This window comes from Candoia aspera, chromosome 11 (genome assembly GCF_035149785.1).
Source record: "Candoia aspera isolate rCanAsp1 chromosome 11, rCanAsp1.hap2, whole genome shotgun sequence".
Classification (NCBI taxonomy): Eukaryota; Metazoa; Chordata; class Lepidosauria; order Squamata; family Boidae; genus Candoia; species Candoia aspera.
The window spans coordinates 23,615,028-23,625,810 of NC_086163.1; positions in this window are offsets into that span (position 1 = coordinate 23,615,028).

A 10,783-nucleotide genomic window follows, 5' to 3' on the forward strand; every position below is an offset into this window, starting at 1 on the left:
TTTTCCTGATCAACTCCATTTTCTAAAGAAAATGTGCTGGATTCCCTTTCTCTGCAGTCATCTTTCCTGTTTTAAAAAGCAGGAGAGAAACTGCTGGGCCAGCGAAATAGGTGTGAATGGGGTTTAATTGTCCTCTCAGCCATTAACAGCCTCCCAAATGAGCTTATCAGGGTGTGAAATTGCATTGCATTGTAGCTTCCTTATGTTCTCATGCACACATTCCTTATTTTGTATGGTTTTTTTAAGGACATACTCTCCCAAAATTATTTATAATAAAAAAAAGCATCAATATTGCATCAGTAAAAAAAACAGCATTACGCAAATAGAGACTGTTCCTAGTCATTAGAGAGCCTATGGGGACCACCATCTTTCAACACTTGACCACAGAGCAGAAGAAATCAAAGCGTTGGTCACCTTCAGGAGAAGACAAAAGACCAGCCTTCCCAAGCCTGATGAGGTTTGGGATTCCACCTCCCAGAATTCTTAGCCAAGGATTCTGGGAGTTGAAGTCCACACCCCTGGCGAATGCCCTGGTTGGGGAAGACTGAAAGGACCTCCCTGAAGACAGCTGAGCCTTTGGGTCGTTTCTACAGTACTTGGGTTTGTTTTCAGAGCGTGTTTTTGTGTTAGCCACAGATTAACCAGTTTGGAAGCTCCTTAATACCCAACAGTTTGGGTTTAAAGGTCAATTTCCCCTCTAGGGATACAGCATCTTCATAAGATCACCCAACTGCTGCTGAAGTGAAAGAAAGCCTCTTTGCTGTTATTTTAGCACAACGATGGTTGGAGGACTCCAGAAGATCCTAGAAATTGCTAATGAGGAACCTCTACAGCACTGTTTCTCGACCTCGGCAACTTTAAGATATGTGGACTTCAACTCCCAGAATTCTCCAGCCAGCCACTGCCCTACAGCCTCTTATCTAATCCACAGATAAGTCCACTCCTCCCTTGCTGCAGTATTAGGTGCCTGTCTTTGGACATGAAACACCCTTGGACTTCAAACATTCTGGAGGCTGACAAATGGATGCATCATTAGATTTTTGCATTCACGCTGAGCCCTCTTAGTCTCTTTCCACCACAGGCTAAACACGTGCCCATTGGAAGAAAAATGGTGGCCCAGCTGTGCGATAGGGACACAAAAGATGCTGCAGAAACATTACCCACTTCACCTTGGAGAAGGAATTGGCAACTCAAGTGTACCTTTCCACAAATGTTTGCTCTTTCTGCCTGCAGTTTACCCTGGAACAATGGGTTCAGGATATGGCCATCAAACGGATTTCTGTGTTGATAGAGACTAGCGTGGGAAAAGCTGCAGGTGGTAGGAGCAGGGGGGGGGGAGATCCAAGAATTAAGAAGCAGGAGTTGGCCCACCATAATTTTCAAAGCCTGCCCCCGCCCATGACCTTGGGACTTTCCTCAGGATCTCTCCATCCCTTTTGCCCATATCTGTAGCTCTTCTCTTTCTGCAGTTTGCTTCTCACCTTCCTGACCTGCTACCTTTCTGTACAGCTAGGATTACAAAACTGATGTGCCAAGAGGGATTTATGATGCATTGTTGCAACCAAAGCCATGTTTGAGCACCTCTCAGCTGCCCACGCCATGCCTCTGGCAGTTGGCCCAAGCCATTGTGAAAAGTCTTGCACCATGAATTCCTTGGGCTGAGCTTGTAATGGAGTAGCCATCAGGTGTGGGGTGCTGGGGAGATGGGAACAGCACAGAGGTTGAAAAAGACGTTTCAGCATAAAGGGCAGGAGATCCAACCACCTGTCCTTCTAATAAGGTTCCTGGGATGAGGTTGAGGATCTTGTGGGCAGCAGGTGGGGTGCCATTCCCAGAACTAAATAACAAGTGTTATTCCTAAGAGCAGAAAGTACAGTTATGCACAGACAGCCCAAGGTCCTGCTGATGGTGGGAGCTGCAATGACCCCAAGCTAACCAAAAAAAATCAAGGCAAATGCAGCCATCTCTCCCAGTCATGTGACTTTCTCCCACTCATCCCCCCGCCTATCCTTTGGGAAATGGATCCATCTGTCCCTTTGGAAGAAGAAGGGAGAAGGAAAGGGCGGGTTGAAAAGGTGGACTATTCTTCCTTCCTTGATGAGCATCAGGCTTACACTTGGAGGGGAGAGAAAATACAGCTGATGCTAGAGGAAGTCACTCCAATGACACTTCATAAAATGTGGAGAAGTAGTGAGGAATGACCCCACCAGGCAGCACTTCCTGGCCAACTTTGGCTCACCTCAAGATATTAGGGGGGTGGGGCCTGGTTAGTCCTCGGGTGGGAGTTGACTAGGAAAACCAGTGCCATAGACTAGCCCAGCGTTTCTCAACCTTGGCAACTTTAAGAGGTGTGGACTTCAACTCCCAGAATTCCCCAGCCAGCGGCTGGGGAATTCTGGGAGTTGAAGTCCACACCTCTTAAAGTTGCCAAGGTTGAGAAACGCTGGGCTAGACTGAGAAGTAAAAAAAAACAAACTGCAAGAAGGCAATGCAAACTGCTTCCTGGTGCAGCCCATCCATGAATTCTCCAGATTCAGACATGACTCAAGGAAGACTTTATCTTTTGCTTTTAGGGATGGACAAGGCTACCCTTCTTCTTGTTGTTCCTGTTCCAAACTTAAATTCAAGCACGTTCATTTTCAACAGGGTGTTGTTGTTTGTTTGTTTAAAATGCACAAAAATGTGTGCCATTTCTTATCTTAAAAATAGTTGCCCTCCTCTTCTTGCCGAGAGAAATCACTCTTCTGCAGCCCCTGACTCCAAGACTGCAACTCCAGGACCACAATTACCGTCAATGCGTCTTTGGAGATGACCCAATGTAGACCCTTAGTTGGAACTAGGAGCCCAGGATGGCTGGGGCAGACCCAAGAGTCATGGAGAGAAGAACTGGAGGAAGGAAGAACTTTGCCTTGCTGAAAGCAATGGAAGAAAAAGCAGAAGAATCACCATATAATTGCTAACAGTGGCAGGTAACAGTCTCTACATATTTGTGATATTAGTTGTATAAGGTGGGTGGGTGGGTGGAAATGGTATGCAAGAAGGCAACTACGTGTAACAAGAATTCAGGAGGAGGAAGTGCTTTCAAGACCTCGGCTTCCTATCCTGATGTGCTTTCCCACCGACGGGATATTTATAACATGCCCAGCAGCTTTTATCTTTGACATTTGTATTTTCCTTGGCTCCCAGAGAAAGGAGCCATTTGTGACCGCACTGGACTCCATTAATTGCTTTGCAGAGAGCACAACGTCCAACAGGGCCAAGCTAAACAAATCTGAACAATGTCCTCAAAGCCTAGATGCTTCTTAGGCAAGAATAGGTATGGCTAAAACAAGTGTAAGATAATCATCTTTAGGTGGGGAGATGAGGGTGAGAGAAGGGGGTTTGAATTGCACCTGTAGGAAATGCTGTACAGAACCAAAGAGCCATTATGAGTTCCTCTCCAAGCTGGTAGGAAGTAGGGAGGTCAAGTTGTTCAGTAGGAAACAGGGAGGAACACAAATTTAACAGGAGGCACCCTTGTTCCTCAGGTCCATCTGGAGATGTTCAGGCATGAGTGTTGATTATCTGCTGGATAGGAAAACCAGGCTCAGAGGACCAGAGAAAGGAACGCCTTTGTTTACACAAGTCTTTCTCAACCTTGGCAACTTTAAGATGTGTGGACTTCAACCCCCAGAATTCTGGAAGTTGAAGTCCACACACCTTAAAGTTGCCAAGGTTGAGAAACACTGCCCTATACCTTCTTTGAGGATCCAGACTTGATTCCTTGGCTGGAATCTTGACCAGAAGTCCTGGTTGGAGTGAAAATATCCTGAACCTCTGCATCAGTCCTCACTCATCCACCACTCAGTTCATGCCACAACTACAGAGCAGTTGTGTGTGTGGGGGGGGGTCTTCAGGGCGTGGTCAAAAAAGTCAAGATGGCCCATGATGGTGTGATTGAAGCGCTGCCTATTTTTTAGGTGTGCCACTCTGGATTGCTTGCAGCATTGGGCAGCAGTTGGCCAGAGACTTTTTCTCCCTGTTTGAATTATTGCATTCCTTCTCAACCAAGGAGCAAAAAAGGGGAATTTCGAGCCGTGGGTGTACTCAGTTCCTTTGTGTTGTCCTATTGAATATCACATTTCACCTTACATTCACAGCTTGCAAAAGTGGTTTAAACTAAATCAGAACATCTCTTTTTATCATGGGAGTTTCTCTGGTGGTTTAATGCAAATGTACATACATACATGAATACGAAGGAGTGAATCTGGATCTTCGGCCAATTCCTTTTCCAGCTTGGATGCAGGTTTACTACGCTTATATTTTACTCATGCAACTCAGCGCTAACAAATGTGTGTTGTCAACTGATTCCTGTTGCTGAAAGATATGTGGGCTGGTAAAGAATCAAGTGAAGGGATCTTGGTTTATCCCCAAGCTCAGCTAAATATTGAAAAAAAAAATCCCCCAAATTCCTTCCCCTTTCAGTACTTGCTACCATAAAACCACCAAGGCGTCTCCCCTCCTCCTCCTCCTGTTCTGGTGCCTTCTTATTGCAACTTGCCTGGGAAGCTGGCTGCTGTTTGCAAAAAGGATAGCAATTTGTCTCAGGCAGGTGGTGCCTAAGAAAGGCGATTAGGGGCTAAATGGGGGATTTTGCAAATTGCTAGGTATACCCACAGCAGAGTTAATTTGATTTAGAAAGGAGGCACAAAACACTGGCTCACCTGGAGGGTCCTAGCCAATCTTCTTTTCTTTCCCTGCCTCTATATCAATGTTTTTCAACCTGGGCAACTTTAAGATATGTGGACTTCAACTCCCAGAATTCCCCAGCCAGCATGGCTGGCTGGGGAATTCTGGGAGTTGAAGTCCACATATCTTAAAGTTGCCCAGGTTGAGAAACACTGCTCTCTATCATGGTTGGATGGGAGGGTTATTATTTTAGCAGAAAGTAAAGTGGGCAGTGCTATCAAGGACTGGTTGTATTACAGTCAGAGAGGGAGCTTGCCCACAAAATGCCAGGGTGCATCTGTGGGGATTTTTAAACCTGCAGGTGGCAGTTAGACAAGAATGCCCATTTTTTGGTCATTTTCTTCTTGTACCCCTTTGGTGCTGGGGACTGTTGAAAAAGGCAGAGGCAGTAAGGTGAAGTCTTCACAGCTACAAATTTTTGAGGCTGGGCATTTGGAAGCCGGATGTGCCCATGACACGGTTTTAGTAAAGAAAACCTCCCTCGGCTATTACGTGAGGAATCGTACCGTATCAGCAGATTCTTCTCACCAACCCCTCTGATGCTGGATTATCGTTTGGAAAAAGCCTTTTGGATTTCCATGGGAGTAAAAAAAACAAGCTGAGCTTGCTAGAAACTGATGCAGTTTCTGAAACACACAAGCCCTTCCAGTTTTGAAGCCTGTATTTGTGCCTTTCTCTATTTCCACATAAAATTCTTTCCCAACACTAAGGATTTGGGGAAATTTACCTTGTTGTTGCACTACCCATGTAACCAAAGATCTAGGACAGCCTTTCTCAACCTTTTGACTCTGGAGGAACCCTTGAAATATTTTTCAGGCCTCCGGGAACCCCTGCACATTCAGGCTCAAATATAGACCAGATGGTACAAAATTATTATTATTTGTTTTATTGGTAGGCCTGTATATTTGCATTAACAGTGCTCTTAAACTAAAAATAATGAAATTCTTTAATGTGAAGCTGCCTTAATTTGAAGTATTTTTTAAAATAAATCATGATCTCCCAGGGAACCCCTAGTGACCTCTCACAGAAACCTAGGGTGCCACGGAACCCTGGTTGAGAAACCCTGATCTAGTAGCTGTATTCACACATGCTAGGACTGCTCTGTTGTTGTTTTTTTCCTGTTGCACAGAGTTGATCAATGCATCCTTCCATGTATGGTGCAAATTCAAAAGTTGTTGCATGAAGCTGGAGATTGTGGTTTGCAAACCTCTGCTTTGGCTGTTGTGCACACTTGGCCAAATATGGTTTGTTCGATCAACCACTGCTACAAATGCTGGGGCGTGGTGCGTTGAAGTCCACACCTCTTAAAGTTGCCAAGGTTGAGAAACGCTGGGCTAGACTGAGAAGTAAAAAAAAAAAAAAACTGCAAGAAGGCAATGCAAACTGCTTCCTGGTGCAGCCGCTAAAACTGCATAGGTACATCCATGAATTCTCCAGATTCAGACATGACTCAAGGAAGACTTTATCTTTTGCTTTTAGGGATGCACAAGGCTACCTGGGACCTGCATAGCTGGGACCCCAGCGTCTATCAGTGAGGCGAGGGGCACATCTGGAACACTGAGAGCACAAATTGGCTGCCTATTCAGCCGTTCCCCAAACAGCTCCCCAGAAGCGCAGCCATTCCAAGCAGAGCTCTGCAGGATGCAAAAGTGTCAAGTCAATGTGACACGTGAGGCCGGTGCCTTGCAGCAGACCTCTTTCTCTCCTTTTTAAAGTAAAAGAACCTTAAATAGTCGGATGAGATGGGGAACCAGCGGGTGTGAAGGCAGCTGGCTGGGAGCCCCAATGCCTAATGGCTCTCTGTGTGAATACTTGGCATAAATACACAGCATCCATGCTTTTCCCAACTTGGGTGCTTCTTCCATATGGAGTTGCATAAACAATCCTGATTTTCTTTTCCGATCGGGAGAGAATCAGAAACGGAAGGCCCCCCCGCCAAGATCCGCGTTAAACAAGCTGACCAATAAATACTCGAGTCAGAACAGCAAGCTTGAAATTCAGAAAACTTTGTTCAAATGAAAACCAGAACATTCAAAATGAAATAGCAATGGTTTATAATGAACAGTAACAAATCCAGAAGGGGGAAAAACACAGTAAAAAAAGACAAACTGTATTACACATTTTTTTTACAAGGCAGAATTGACTCTTTTTACTACAGAACTCACAAAAAAAAAAAAAAATCCAAAGCAGCACAAATTGTGGAACAACTGTGTGTGGACAAATGCAAATATTAGACTTAATAAAACTGCACTTTCTGTACTGATACTCATTTAAAATATAGCACAATAATTAAATTAGTAAAATATCTTTTCAATTGTAACAAAAAAGCTTTTAAAATTACGCTTGTTTTTTTTCCCTTAGCTTAAAGACTTTGTTATTTTTCTTTTATAAAAAAACTATATTAAAAGAAAATATAGATTTCTAAGGAGTCAGATTTCACTCAGTAGTTATAAAGATAACAACCCTGTTGCCTGTGCAAATGTTGTGCAATTAATCTGCTTCTAAGGGATTAAAAAGAAAACTGATTAAGGGCAGAGAAGCAAGCTAAGAGGGAGGTCAACGTGATGTTTTCAAGCAAATTGCTTAGAAAACATGGGCATGGCACGCCATGAATACTGGGCTTTGGGGTTCTTCCAAAAACCACCATCACCATCTTCCTTCTCCATTGAGTCCTTTGGAGCATGGCACTTGGTTATCCCCAGTCATTTGCATGGACATGGAAGTCTTTGCATCTGAATAGAGCCAGATTATAGAATTGCTGCACTGTAGTCATCATGCACCCTCCCTGTGGGCACAGGAGGCCCCTAAATACTTCACTCCTGAAACAAGCCTCTTACATCAAGAGGACACCTGATGTAAGCGTTCCAGAAGGACCACTCCAGGTACCCTAGATGACCATCCTCACTCTGGCTGGGGAGACACCACACATGGTCGGGAACCCAAGGGAGAGGGCTGTCCTCAGTCAATGTGGCCCCATGGTTTCAGAAGACCAACTATGGATTTTGGACCCAAAGATGACCCACGAATACTGGTGAAAATAGCTAGGCTTAATTTCAATCACAGCCATAGCCTTTTCTTGAGGGCTTCACATTAAGAGCGCTGCCACCGGAAAGTCAGCTGGGCAGGTGCACAGATTGAATAAAAAAGGGCACAATTGGTTATGTGGCATGGAGAAAAAGCTTTGCAGAAGACACCTGTGCAATGCATAGCAAAGCCATTCTTCCCCTGGCAGGCTTGTGTCTTCACCAGCCTGCAGCCTCCAAGGCAGTGTTTCTCAACCGTGGCAACTTGAAGATGGGTGGACTTCAACTCCCAGAATTCCCCAGCCAACTCCCAGAATTCTGGGAGTTGAAGTCCACCCATCTTCAAGTTGCCATGGTTGAGAAACACTGCTCCAAGGCTTGACCTCCCTGCTCAATCCATAACTGTGGGCACAACCATGGCCAAAGCGGGCAGCAAGACATTTTGCAGAAGTACAAAAGTGATAATGCAAAACTAAGAACAAAAGGAATGGGGTGGGGGAAAACATGGAAGCGATCCTACAAGGCTCCACAAAGCTTCAGGATGCTTGATAAATGCCTACAGAATGCCAAGTATTCTTGAGTAGCTAGGAATGGAGATTTGTTGCATGAAGTAGAACGGCATGTCCTGGAAGAAGAAAATGACTAGGAAAGCTCTTTAATAGTTCATTGCAGTTCTCACCCATGTGTCTTCTACACTCCATCTCTGCCCTTTCACACATTTCATTACATTAAAAAAGAAAAGAAAAGAAAGGTATGATGACAGGGTAAGTTGGTGGGTGGAATAATATTCAGAGACACGTGGGCTCCCACAGCAGGTGCACAATTTTGATGGGAAACTGCTACGTGGCTCATTACAAAAAGTGTGACTTGCACAAGGGGTGTTGCTAAGCAATTGCAGTGCACACTTTGGGGGGGGGCAATCACATCTATCCCCTTCCCACTCTTCTCCGCTCTACGGCACCCCCCAATTCCCAGTTTGGTTCAAAAGCCCAAATCCCGCACCTGGCTCATAATAAACATTCAGAAGCGCCCAACGGAAAAGTCCAACTGAGATGGCTGAGTAAAACTGAGGGCCATTTAGGGGGAAAAGAAGCCAACAGGATTCCAAATTGGCTCGGTTCAGAAAGCTGCTGCTGCTTCCCACGCACGGCAGTGAGGAAGACAGACACTCGGGAGAAATTGTAAAAAACACTATTTCACGAAGGGGCCAAAAACAGCTCTACAGGCTACCTAATGAAATAAAAATAAATATAAGGCTGTTTAGAATCTAGTATCCTGCATTTGAAAGAGGCATGTTCTGATCAACTGCAGAGAGGGAAAAAGTTTGTTTCTTCAGGGACAGCCATGGGGGGTGGGGGGGTGGTTTTGATGCTAAAAGGAAAAAAAAGTGGCAACCAAAATCCCACCCTCCTTTTATATGCTTGTAAAAAGAGTCAAGGCTTCAACTGCCGTCATGCCCACCGTCTTGACTTCTTAGACCTACTGCAAATTCTGAAGCCTTCCCCCTCCAAGTTAATTCTTTTGAAAGAACTGGAAAAACCAACTGGAATGCAACTGAATTCTGGATCCAATCCTGAATTTTTAGACAGGTAGCAGGGAGTCAAGACTGCAGAACCTGCTAAGTTACCTGTCCAAATCCATCGGATTTTCCTCAGATTTTGATCTCATACGAGACATTGTTTCACAAGACATGCTGTAGAACATGGGAAGTGTCCCTCTCTGCAAAAGATGACCTCTCCAATGACATCAATGTTTCTGAACTGCTATACTATTTGGAAATTGTAGCAGCAGCCAATGTTCTTGACATCCATATTGTGAAACAAAGGCAGAGAAGTCATTTTGCAACAGAGAACAGATGGGTATTTGGAACAGCTGCACAGAGGACTGTAGAAACAATGGCCCAAAGAATTAAAAAATGCCTCCACCTTAATATTCGACATTGTGGCGCCTTGGATTTTAGAATCTGCATTTGCTGGCATCACAACTGACAAGCTGCCTCTCCACAACCATCCTGCCCCCACACAATGTTTGGCCAAAATTATTTTGCCTGTTTCCATGTTTCAATACCACGATGTACACAACCCCGTAACGCAAAGGATGGAAAAATGCAGAGCAGGTCAGCATCTTGCAAGCCACCAGGAAAACAGCGGAGGAAGTTTCTGGCATCCTGTTTTTTGATATAAAGTTTAGATTTGTTGGTTTTATTAAATTTATATGCCAGGTGCGTGGATTTCAGTTCAGCTCCCATGCTTACGCTAGGCCTGGCTGTAGTTTTTCACAGCTAATGTCTAAATCAACTGGCTCTGCATTTATTAAACTGAATCAGTTTAAAGAGTTCAGTGAAAGGATGAAACAGCTCACTTAAGTGGGAAAACACCTGTAGAATAATCTAAAAGGGGATCCTCACCTAATTGTTTAAGCCAGTGTTTTTCAAACTTGGCATCTTGAAGACGTGTGGACTTCAACTCCCAGAATTCTCCAGCCAGCCATGCTGGCTGGGGAATTCTGGGAGTTGAAGTCCACACGTCTTCAAGTCGCCAAGTTTGAAACACACTGGTTTAAACAACCGCATTAAAACCAGGAATCTTGAAAAAGTACAGAGGTATTTCTGATCCAGTATTTTCCCTAATATTTAAAAGAGCCACACTGTTAAACGCTATTTGTCTGATAGGAAACAAGCTGCATATTTTCAACTTGTTGATTTTTGACATTCAGCTGATTTTAGATAATGCCCATTCCTTCTTTTAAAAGGTTTTGCTGGTGGGGGAGCAAAGGTACATCATGCCCAGCACTAGGAGTACAAGGATTGGTTAGACTGAGCTATTTGGCTTCTGACACTCCTATTGACGCCAACAGGGGGGACTAACTTTGGGAAAAGCTGGAGGCACCTTTCTCCAAAGTGCCAGCTGACTGACACGTTGGAACTGCAAATCCAAGACTTCTAGCAACACAGAAAATAGCCACAGTCACAGCACATCTGGAAGATGCCATGTGAAAGGCGACACAAATATGCGCCCTGTTTGAGATGGAAG